At 27.5% G+C, this 13,141-nt stretch overlaps 1 long non-coding RNA gene and 1 other non-coding gene across 3 annotated transcripts; both read right to left on the reverse strand.

Annotated features, from left to right (window-relative positions):
* Nucleotides 1-3,323: 3,323 nt before the first annotated feature.
* On the reverse strand, nucleotides 3,324-3,861 carry LOC149497091 (uncharacterized). Its single transcript, XR_016320424.1, has 2 exons — nucleotides 3,731-3,861; nucleotides 3,324-3,634 (listed from the first exon to the last, which is right to left on the reverse strand). It is a non-coding gene; the product is annotated as an uncharacterized LOC149497091 (long non-coding RNA).
* Nucleotides 3,862-8,563: 4,702 nt separating this feature from the next.
* LOC110010833 (uncharacterized) lies at nucleotides 8,564-11,020 on the reverse strand. Of its 2 annotated transcripts, XR_016320391.1 has the most exons (5): nucleotides 10,585-11,020; nucleotides 10,133-10,234; nucleotides 9,199-10,051; nucleotides 8,944-9,076; nucleotides 8,569-8,820 (listed from the first exon to the last, which is right to left on the reverse strand). It is a non-coding gene; the product is annotated as an uncharacterized LOC110010833 (transcript). The 2 variants fall into 2 exon arrangements; XR_016320390.1 differs by having other exon boundaries at nucleotides 8,564-9,076.
* Nucleotides 11,021-13,141: the final 2,121 nt, after the last annotated feature.

The following is a 13,141-nucleotide window of genomic DNA, read 5'->3' on the forward strand; positions in this document are numbered from 1 at the left end:
TGGAATAGAAAGACCACTGAAGTTGTATTGTGACAACAGGTCAGCCGTTTTATTCTCCAACAACAACAGGAGCTCTTCTCGATCAAAACACATTGAGATTAAGTTCTTGGCTGTGAAGGAGAGGGTATAGAGTGGACAGATATCCTTAGAGCATATTGGAACAAACTCTATGATTGCGGATCCGCTTACAAAGGCAGTGATACCGAAACTTTTCCATGAGCACACCGCTCATATGGGTATCGTTTTGTTTGAGACTGTCTAGTTTTAGTGGGAGTTTGCTCTTTATGTATACATTATATTTTTGAATGCTCTATTTTGTTTTGGATATGTTTTATTATGAAATTTTGTTGAGTACTCATTTTGGTTGATGGTTACACTCTGTATTATTATTATTGTTTTGCTTGATCTCACTTTTGTTGGTGACCAGTTGGAAACAGACATGATGATCACATTACATGTAGTTTTCATGCTACACTTCTATAATGAATCTATGTCATTTAGGGATATTGGTAATGTAGTTGATGATGAACTTAGTCATGAGATATATGGCGAATGTTTCTTCAGCTCTTTATCAATATAACTAATGGACGAGATTGTTTTTGGATACCTTGTATGACTGCGTTTGTTGAGCTCATTTTGGTGTATGTATTTTATTTAACATATGTTCGCCCAAGTGGGAGATTGTTAGATTTAATTTTCTATTGTGGGCTTAATATGTAAAATTAAATATGTACAGCAGTCCAATTGTAAAGTCAATTTTAAATGTGGTCTTGATTGTGAATAATTGACTATTGAGGTATCAACTAATTATAGATATTAAGTGTAGAGACCATTATATAATTCCTATTTCGTTAAAGGATCGAAATAGGAATTGTACTAACCCTACAGGTATATAAAGGTCGTGGTCCTCAGAGAAGTTGAATATAATTCAGTTTTACGTTCCTTTCGTATTGCTTCCGCTAAATCGATTCTTCAATTCTCTGGAAGGCTGTAAACCTAATTCTATACATCAAGATCGACGAACAACGATGTCAGGTACGCAACCTTTTCTTATTCAATCTATTTTGTTGAATCTAGTGGTTTGCACGATCTAGGTTATTATTGTGGAATTATTTGAGATTAATTCTTAACAAGGTTAACCAAATTGAGATCCATGTATTTCGAAATTAGGTTTATAATTGTATTTCGAATATATATATATATATATATATATATATATATATATATATATATATATATATATATTCTTTTGATATTTGAACAGTACGAACATAATTCCATCCACATATTATCAATAATAGAGCAAGAAATGCTAAAGATATTTATATTCTTTTCAGAGAGGATAAAAAATAGGAGAAAGGAAAATAGGTTGAAAATGCATTTGGTTTGTAATATAGACTTGGTACATCAAAAGGATAAAATACATTTTGATTGTAATGCCTATTAAGTAAAATTTTCACCCATTTTCCATCCTCTCAAACATAGTTTTGGTGGGAAAGGTAGCTAACACTTGCATATCTAACGGTCAAAAGATCAAAATTTTAATACTTCAAAAAAAATATTAGTAATTTGATAAAATTGAAATATTATTAAGATAATTTCAAATATGCATAGAATTAAAAAAAAGATTTTTCTTTAAAATTTTCTAAATTGTATATGTTTCTTGTATGTCCAATTGTCCATGATAATTCAATTGTTTTCTTTTTTTTAAATGGATTATAATTCAATTCTTTATTATCAATATAAATTTTTTTGCTATGAAATATTTTTGTTATAAGATATGAACAATTCTAAATATATTATTACACTTACATCGCAAATCTATCAATAATCTGATATGTGAAAAATAAAAATTACAAGTTAAATAGGTTATCACCTTAGCCATGTCCACCAGGCATCATTATATAAATATAAATAATTATAACATATATGAAATTTAATAATTAAATTTCATAAATTTTTTAGGAAGTCACAACATTAGAACCAAATGAAAATTTTTATATAAAGAAATTTTTACTTTGTTGTAGAAATTATGGGTGTGTATGAAAACAATCATCACAATGAAATATAAATTTAATTTCATTTTGAAAACGGCACAGTGTAAAAATTTATTTATGTACTTTTTATGAAAAATTTTATAGTATCCTTAATTTCTATTTTGACCCATTGACCAGTTCAACTTGTAAAATTAAGTTGATTAAACACTTGTTTATTAGTTGAAAATATGAAAATTATCGTTTTAAAATCTGTGTGAATCACATATCAAATCTATATAAAAACTAAAAATCTTAAAAATTATTATTGCTAGTATGAAAAATTATAAAATTATTACAAAAAATTGAAATTTAAATATCATAAGTCATTTTAAAAATTTAGAGTGACATAAAATTTTTAAATCAAAATTCAGATTCAATTATGAATTGGGACTTTTGGAAACTTAGCAACATCAAGTCATCAACTGCTCCAACAAATAATGGCACCTTTTGTTATCCATTTCTTGACTTTGCTACTACTTTTGACAAGTCCTTTGAGACAGCAATTTTTGCCACTTCAACTTGTCTGTGCAAAGAATTTATTAGTTTTTGGTTTTGTCTCTCGAAAGGCACATCCATTTTTTTTTTTTTCTATTAATTAAAATGAATGACTTACTATTAATCCACATCAACTTTGATTACAACATGTAAATTTGAAACTACAAAAAAAAAAAAATATATATATATATATATATATATATATATATATATATATATATATATATATATCAATTATTACAAAAGCGAGAGAATAAATTCCATAAGAACATAACTTAGAATTTGTTACCTCACGAACATCGAGAAGTAACCAATCCCCTGAACCTGGAGAAACAACGTTGAAGACATGAACGCCTGAAGGGGTACTTTCAACTTATAGGAGGAATAAATAAAGAAGAAATAAACAAATATGTTAAGGGGAAATAAATAAATAAAAAGTAAAAACTGCTAATGGCATGCAATATTGTCTTTGATTAACTTGCTATAGAAATATGAAATCCCTTATTCTGAGATTGGAAATAGATTATTAATCCTTTGAGAATTCACTATCGAGTTGGTAAAGAGCTCTCTCGTACATTAATTAAAGAACTTCTCTCTTCTATTCATAAAGAGCTCTTTTGGATAGATGAAATTTTATCATCTACTGATTATCTTTTTCAGATTGATTTACTCTTTTATTTTTAACGAAATTTCTATATTTTTTAAATAAACAAATAACTGCAAACGCATGTAATAAGATTTGTGAATTTTAATATTAATTGGAATTTAACAATATTTACTCCGAAAACATGGTTGCCTTGAATTAAGAGTTATTATATACTATTTTAAGATGCGATTACATGTAATAAGGATTTTGCAAAGCCAAAGAAATCCCCTATTAGACTTGGCTTAGGTTCAAAGATATCCTCTCAACAATTTATTGAGAAATACATATTTATTTCACATATATATAGATAGATAGATAGATAATTAATTGCATTGGGGCAGAGGCTTAGTGCAAGGCTTTTCAATGTGTGGGGGCTTTAAAGGGAAGCAATATTTGCCACTGCATTCAATTGGCTTGCCTTTGGGTTTTGGAACTGGAAGGGTAACACTGCCTTTTCCTGCCAAAAAAATCACATCCATACATACGTACATACGTGTTAGCATAAGCTATGTGATGTTAAAAATATTATTACAGTCACAAATTCAAAACTCACCATCCTCTGTTAATTCTCTTGCTGTGATGAGAAAGGGAGAGAAGAGAGCACTTGCCAAGATAATGCACATTATGATAAAAGCCTTCATTTTTTAGGTATGGTTTAAACTTTTTTGGCTCTTTGATGTCTACTTTATTGCGTTATTTATAGCTACATAAACAGTAATTATTCTTAATTTTCTTGATAAGCATTAATTGAAAAAAAAAAAAGTTACTGATAATCATTAGAAAATTTAGTGTCTGTCCAAAAGATTAATTGCAGACTAATCTTTCAAAATTGAACGCAGCGAAAAAGCTGAATGACAAAAAAGCTACATGCCAATATCTCCATCAAGAATAGTGAATTACATTTTGAGGAATTAATTTTTATTTCGTTAGATTTCTTTTTTTTTTTTTTTTTTTGGTACGTGCTCTGAACTTTTATTACGAGTTTGAATAATTATAAAAAGGGAAAATGATAATGGTTTGTGAAATACAACTAGTTCGTTTCTATCTTTTAAAAAATATATATTAAATTTTTTTTATAATTTACTTTCATTGGCTTACAAGGTTCTTCCTTTTAAATTTTGCATCTTTTCTGTTAAGTATTTTATGAAATGACGAAAATACTCTTTTTATTTTTAAAAAACAAAGGGACGAACTAGTTATATTTTTCAAATTATAGGGACTGCGCTATAATTTTTCTGATATAATATTTTAGTATCTCTTATTTGACATCTGTGTTTTCTTGCTGGCTTAATAAAAATGCAAATATTAGACAAAATGACTTAATAATGTATCAGAAGCAAAACATAAATATAAACTAGCATATTTTAAAAAAATCAGGGATAAATACAGGGATCGTACTAATTTTCTCTTATAAACAAGATTAGAATGGTTTAACCAGTAAAATTACTCCTTGGGATTTTTTCGACAAAGATACCAATTTAAATTTTTAGTATCCACTACTGACTATTGATATATGTACCCATTTAAATATGACTAGTCTTTTTTATAATGTGCATTACACGTTGATTATTCTCGTTATATGCTTATTATTTATACTCGTTTAATTATTTATTTATATAATATTAAAGTATAAATTCTTATTTAGATTGAGTGATTAAAATACAATATACTTTATCGATACAATAAATATTTTGGTTGTATATCAATGTACTGATTCATACAATTTTATTATACATTAGTTGCTTTCATTTTCTTTTTAAAAGAAAAACCAAATTATTTATAAAAAATCATCGTTTAGCTTCTATTATAAGTTTTATAATTAATTTACATTTTTTGTTAATAACTTTCATTATAATCTCTTGTAGTAAATAAATATTATTTAACAATAGAATAAGAAACCAATCTAATAAATTAAATTAAATATTTATAAATTTCCATTTTTATTTTTATTTTTTAGCCAATTAAAATCAGGAAAGCATTTAAAAAATTATTAAATATTATTCTTTAATAAATAAAGGATTTGAATATGTAAGACATCCATATAACTAATAAAATTCGAGATGTTTAAAAATAATAATCTTTTATCTTAATTTTTGGTCAATCGAATTATAGTGCAATTTATAATTTAAAAAAAATTTAATCATATCCTTTTTAAATCAAAATTTCAATCATCTAGATATATTTATTTTAAAATAAATTCAAAAAATGTAAAGTTTTCAAATGCCTCATATTCACATATATTATTTAAAATAATAATGCTGAAACTAAATTATAAATTATAAATAATAATAAATTTTTAAAAAATATTAAATTATTATTAATAATTTACATAATAATATAAGGAAATAAAATATAGTTAGACATAATAAGATAATAATGGTAAAAATTTAAAATTTTGAAACGCTTAAATATTTATATATATTATCTATTAAAAAATCAAAAAAACATCCAATCAAATTATAGAAGTATTATATATATTTTTAGATTAAATTTTTTAATTGGCTAAGGCCAAGGTTATTTTAGGATATCTTAAATTCTACAATGACAATATCGGCAATCTCATTATTCCCCCCTCATTCTTACTTTAATATATAGTACTAGTCTTTTTTATGACGTATGTTGCACGTTGACAATGCTCGTTATATTTTCATTTTTTATACTCTTTTAATTTTTTATCTATATAATATGAAAACATAAATTTTTTAGATTAAAATAAATATAATTGGTTAATTTGTAGTAGACTTTGCCGTATAAGATACTTGCAATGTTATTTTTTATGTACTTAATTGTATTTTTATATGATGAAGTGGTCTAAAAATAAAATTCAATACAATCTTTATGCATAATCCTTCAGTCTCTAGTTTATAAATACAGATTCTTAAAACTCTGATATGTACTTAAAAAGAAAATCAAGTTACCACTCAATTCCCAACATTTATCCTCAATCTCAAATCAATATCTATATACAGCTATAATGAAAAATAATGATAAATTATTTTCTAATGGTAGGTAAAAGAAAAGAAATGAGAAGATGATTTGAATTAATAATAGTAATCATTTTGACTATAGTGATAGTATTACTTACCCAGTGCATTAGAGAAAGGAATATATGAACTTACACACAAACTCTTGAAATCCAAGAAAGACCAAACACAGAAATATATAGTTATGGTTTTTTTTAATTTCATAAACACTATTTTCTTTCAAGTCAAACATATTTAGGATATAAAAGAAAAAATATCAAGAAAATTAAAAATGCTTAATCAGGAAGCTAACAAAAAAGAAAAATAATAGATAGTAAATTTTTATTGAGAATAAATCTCTTTTAAGAACTCAACATATTATAATAAATTATATTAAAAAAAATTACCAATTTAAATTTCAAAAATAACTCTGAAAATGCTATAATTTAATTAAATTTCAATTTGATGAAAAAAAAAAAGCCAAGTCAATAAATAAAAATTAAAAAGCAAATCATGCTAGGATCGAATAAGTTAATTAAGTAATAAAAAATTAATTAATTAATTAATTAAGTAATAATAGAAAAATTACATAAAAGAAACGTTATATCCTCTCCAAATAAACTTATAATTTTTCTACAACCATACAAAAAAAAAAAGAGTATACTTTTATTATTATTATTATTATTATTATTATTATTATATATTTATTTATTTATTTTAAAAAATAATTTTTAAAAATTATATCCAATCAAATAATAAAATATAATTTTTCTTTTTTTTTTATCTTAACCACAGGTATTCCGAGCCTACTAGACTAGAACTAAATCCTACTACACCAATTCAGTTCAAAAAGAGATAAAATGCTCTCAACGAGTATTTGTTCCATACATGAGGATCAAACCCTGGATCTAACTTAAGGGAGAAGAGTGTCGAACCAGTCATTTAAATATTCATTCGTATAACAATAGGTTACAACTAATGTTAGTTTAGGATATTTAAAATTTTATTAAGAGCGACATCAAAAATTTCATTAATCCTCTCTATTTTTACATTTATATATTATATAAATAGATAGATATAGACAGATAGATATTAAATAGGTTAAATTTTTAATAGTCTAAAATTTATAGATATTACATTCGTTTAAAAAGTACGTTAAATAGATTTAAAACACATATAAATAATAAAATTGTACGTATACATCAAAAGACGAAATGTTTGACTTTGGATGACTCCATTCTTATGAGGGCTCTAGAACACACATATAAATAATAAAATTGTCCGTCTACATCAAAAGACGAAATGTTTGACTTCGGATGAGTCCATTCTTATCATAAGAAAGGCCAAAGAAACCGTTGGCAACAGCTGTAAGGCACCAAATACGCCAAAGCCAGTGCCACCCTGTCCCAACCAAAGGACAACACTTCATTAAAAATTTAAAATCCCGAAAAACCCCAAATGCATGTGCCCTTTATCAACTCTCTTCCAGGGGCACCCTTCCCTACCTATTCCCCTATATAAAGTAATTAATCCTCCAAGTTGGTGCCACCCCACTACTCTTTTGTATCCGTTCCATTCGCTTTCTCTTTCTTCTGCCGCCACATATTTTCTTGGGCCAGTTTTACCACGCACCGGAAAATCAAGAATGGAGGCTTTGATTCTGTCAATTTTATGTTTTTTTTTTTTTTAAATTTTGTTGTAAAATTCAGTTGAAGAATTTTTTTAAAAAAATAATTAAATTCAAGTCCTTAAAAAAATAAATTTAATTGAAGTATTTTTTAATTTTTTAGGTGTATTTTTTTACAAATTTATTAAATTTTAAAAACCGGTTTTCAAAATTTAAAATTTAAAATTATGCGATTTGCCGAAAAAACAATCGGAACCGTCGGTTTTATCACCGTACCGGAACTAAAACCGAAACCGAAATCAAAACTTTTCGGTTCCAAATCAAAATCGAAATCGAAAATTTTCAGTTCGATTCCGAAACCGTGACCGCCCTTCTGATGAGGGCTCTAAAACTCTATTATGGGCATGATGAAGAGTGATAGCGACAGCGTTTTCTTTTTTCTGTGTTCAATGGGGTTGTTAATGGTCAAATTTGGAATCTCCGTCTTCCTCCTTTAGCACCCTTTATTTTTAGTTTTTTAATTGTCATGTGTTCGAAGTTTACTGACCCGATTAATTTAGATTAGACTCGTAAAAGGAAAAAAATGCTCTTTTTAAAATGTTTAAAAGGACTATATTCAGGGCTCGAACACGGATATCTGATTAATGCCTCTGGAGAGTCACTTACCACCCTTTATGATTATGATTAATGTATTAAAACATAATTTTATAAATACATAAAAAATTAATCTTCACCTTTACATATATATTTAATTCTCAATTTCACATTAATTTTTTATATTTCAATTATTTATTTTACATCATTAAATTAAATATTTTATGGACCTAAAATTCAAATGTTGATATTACTAGCTATGTTATATGTTAAATCATATAGTTTACATATATTGTGCATTAATATATTTTTTATAAATAATTTTCAACACTTATGCTTTCTATAAAATATATTAACCAACACTTATAATAAGAAGTACTTTCTCCCAAAATCTAAAGCTCTCTTTTATTCTTCCGTGGACGGTCAGGGTCCCCTTTCCCTATGTAAACATCCATCATCCTATGAATGATAAATTTACATTATATCAATTTTTGTGTACTTCAGCCATGAATCCTTCATATATCCTCATTTTGGAATAAGGATGTGGCATTCATGTTGAAAACAAGGAAATCAAATTCTGACCTGGAAGTTGATGGTATAGAACAATCTGCAGTTCCATGAAAAAGGGTGATTGGAGGCAGGAGTGGAACAGCATGTCTAATGGTTGGGTCCTTTATTCTAACTTCAGGAGAAAATTTGTGCAAGGATTCTTCCCCTTCCATTATGCAGTTGCCATGTCCGGAAAGGTTATATTAGGCAGCAAACAGTACGAATGAAATTAACATATACAATAAGCATATAAATATTAGCAAGCTGCAAGATATCTCCACTGTGTACCTCAAGAAAAGAGAGCGGTAAATGCCCCGATTATTGAAGTGATCAACTAACTTCAATAAATTGTACCTGTGCATAGAGTTTAAAAGGGAACCACATGAATTATGAAGGACATTGCAATCATCAATGGGTGGATTAAAAAGTTTGCAAAAACAAATCAATGTCGAATGCCAGACTTATCTTGATTACATGATTAGCTTCTTTTTTAGATTGATGAAAAGCCAACATCTAGAAAGCCCCTCTAGACCTTATCAGTGGACTACTAGTAAGGATATGGTCCATCAAATTTGAAATACAGAATATCATAGACTGTGTTCCTGGCATAATGAACTAAAGGAGTTGCCTTCATATTCTTGGGTCCACAAAAAGGGCGTTAAAAGAAACAAAACTATGACACTCCGAAATGAATTTAACGCACATGAGAACAGGTAGATGTCCTTCATTAGGTCTGAGGATGTTCCAAAAATATTTGAACAGGTAGATCCGATAAAAATATTAATTTATCAAAAATCAGAAAGATGCTTGTTGCTTTTCTATATCCAAAATACAAAAATTTCTATACAACAAAGGAAATGGAAATTTCTGAATCCATAGATCTGAAAAGGTATTAACTACAAATTTTACAATTTGGAATAGCATAAACTAGCTCTCTTCTGCTTTTTGGGAGAGAGACAGAGAGAGAGAGAGAGAGAGAGAGGGGAAGATGGTAACTTGCCCACCAGATAAACCAAAATATGCTTTTATCTGGGAAACACTCCAGGAGATGCTCTCTTCTCCCTTGGCTTCTCTGATTGCTTGCTCCACAAGAGTACAAGCAGAAATATGTGCACCGGCTGACTGTCCCGTAAGGTAAATCCTACACAATAAGCATGAAGGAACTAAAAACATAGTTTTAAGTAAACGGAACAAGGAAAAATCAGAAAAAATATTCTATTACCTGTTTGGGTCACCTCCATATTCTGAGATGTTGTTGCAGATAAATGAAATCCCCTGACAAGCATCTGTTACCATATCACTGATGGTTCCCTGAGGGAAATTTCTGCATGTACATGTCCATCAAATATAATTAACATGGGTGAAAATAGAACAAAAATAAGCAAGCAAGATAACATGGAATGTATGCCAAGTTCTTGAAAAAGCTTAACATGGAAGAAGTGGACTTCAGCCACACAAATTTGTTTTCAAAGGGGCTGAAATTGAGCTGAGAGATCATCATAAACTAAACTGACAAAGTAAATTACTTCCTATTAGGGTTAATGTTTAATGCAAATTCTATAGATCTTGGAATGCCACTAGCCTATACAAGAATCAAAGAATCACGTTTTCAGCAGCTCAAACGTTTATCCTAATACAATGTTATGGCTTTTTCATTTAGAGAGTCGGGCATACTTATTCTATCTCACTGTCAACATTATTGACTTGCATATAATTGGTATTTGTGATATTCATCAAATGCAGCAACCTATAATCAAAAGGATCTAATCGGGCATACTTATTCTATCTCACTGTCAACATTATTGACTTGCATATAATTGGTATTTGTGTTATTCATCAAATGCAGCAACCTATAATCAAAAGGATCTTGACCCTTCCATTAACTATTGTCTTCAGGAGGTTAGCAAGAAGAAAAGAGGGGGGGGGGGGGGGGAGAGTGGGGAAGGAAGTAAAAAGTAAGAATAGAGAGTATTGAAATTGGAGACATGTTTCTTCAGTGGAAACCAGGTTATCAGTATGAAATGCTCCCTTCAAGTACTCTTCTATCCCACTCATTAGCATGTATGGGTAAAACGAAGACCATGAACTGCAAAATGATATTTGCTTAAAATGAAACCACTTACCGGTAATTAATATATGCGACTATGATATCTCATGTATGGGTAAAAATATTTTTGAAAAATAATAAAAAATTAAAGAACTTAATTAACTTGTCTCGTTAGTCAAGGCAAATCAAGAATCATCCATTGAAATACAAATGAAATGGAATAGTAATAAAAATAGATATTCCTATTTATATGTCTAGGAGGTCGAATGGAATAGGGAAGGAAATAAACAAAAAATGAGAAGAAATTCAATAATTTATTATATTAAATTGAAATAATAAATATGTTTTTTTCCTTCTTATGTTAATGTGTAAGAACAAAATTCTCATCTATATATGATTTTGGAGCTTTAAAACAATGTAACATTCATTTTGTTATTTAACGTGGTCTGATTAATCTTCTTAATTATGTATTAGAGTCCTTTGGATTCTAATAATTATTATCAATTTGATGATTAAGAAGATGACTACCTTCACGTAACTCATAATTATTTCGCTCATTAGGTCTTCCAATAAATAAATAAAAAATTCATTTTGATTTATCGATATGAATTATGTAATACCCAACTGATAATCAATATGGAACCAGATTACTGGAATTAGATGCCATTTTTAGAAGTTTTCATGTTTTTTCTTGTGTTCATGGTAGGCGAGAGCTTAATGCTGTTGCACATGTATTCAGTAGGTTCGCCTTTGTTTTTCCTTTGGAACAGATTTGGATTGAAAAGAGTAATATTGGCCACATATTACTTGCCATATTAGAAAAGCGACTATATGGCATAAAAATCAAAATAATTAATAAAAGGAAAATGTAGTTTTTAGTATTTTTAAAAATAAAAACAATAATTTTTCAAAAATAGTAAGCGTAGAATGGATAACTTAATTGATTAAATTAATAAAAGCAGTCCAAATATGAACCATATATGTAACATCATCCCCTTGAAGAAAAAAAAAAAAAAAACATTCATAGTCTTTTATTCTCCGCACAAATAATCCAATTATAAATTTTGATAATATTGCACGTTTTTCATATTAATAAGGATATTTTTTTTTACTTTTGACTTTTCTATGTAAAAGCATTGATTTTATATTTTAGTTACTATAATTTTTAGAACAACAATTTTTTACATTTTTTAATTATTTAATAAGTGTTCAACCGATTTAATTTTACAAGTTAGAATATTTAATATAAAAAATATTCAAATTAAAGTATTTAATTATATAATTTTATAAATTAAAATTTTCAATGATCAAAATAAAAATTGAAAATACCGTAAAATATTTTTATATAAAGTGCAAAGTGAATTTATGCATTTGGCTAAATTTAATATAACAAAATAAGTCCTATGGTTATTATGCATTAGTCATTATTTAAAGTACCCCACCAACAGATTCTGGGCGAGAAATTTCTTTTTTCCAAAATTTGTTCGTTCTTTGTTTTGGAAAAGAGACAAGGGTTGACTGCGTCATTTGAAAATTGAACCATTTTGTTGTGAGAAGTATACTTTTTTTCTCATACCAGAAAAATAATTTATCTTCACAGATTTTTTTTTTTTAATTTCTATATTAGTGAGATCTGAATTTCTCTTCTTATTTTAGATTATTATCACTCGTTCAAATCTTTTGAATCAACAAATGACAAATATCACATTAAGAGTTTATCTTATATAAGAGTAAAGAATGATAATGGATAAGGTATGAGGCGGGTTTTCTAATACCTCTACCCGACATGCAAAATTAAATACATTTTTGTCCCACCGCCAATTTTAGTTAGAGTCGACGGGTAATGAACAGATCGTGTTTAAATAAATTTCATAAAAAAATAAAAATAGAAATAGAAAAATATTGGCTTAATGCTTTTAAATAAAATGGAGCAGATCATGAGCATGTCATATATAATTTTTATTTAATTAATATCCACTTCTTTTTTAAATATATTAAATTTTACCCCGCCTCATTTATATATTAAGTTTGGACGAGTATTCAACGGAGTGGGTAACAAATATTAACTTTTATTTCGAGTACTATTATTTCATTCAAGGTTTAAGAATAATTGTGCAAATCAAAATAGTTTGATTTTTCATTTTAAACCATTAAATCTCACTCCAATTTGAATTATCCAATTAG

Source organism: Jatropha curcas, chromosome 4 (genome assembly GCF_041381405.1).
Source record: "Jatropha curcas cultivar XTBG-Jc1 chromosome 4, XTBG_Jcur_1.0, whole genome shotgun sequence".
Lineage (NCBI taxonomy): Eukaryota > Viridiplantae > Streptophyta > Magnoliopsida > Malpighiales > Euphorbiaceae > Jatropha > Jatropha curcas.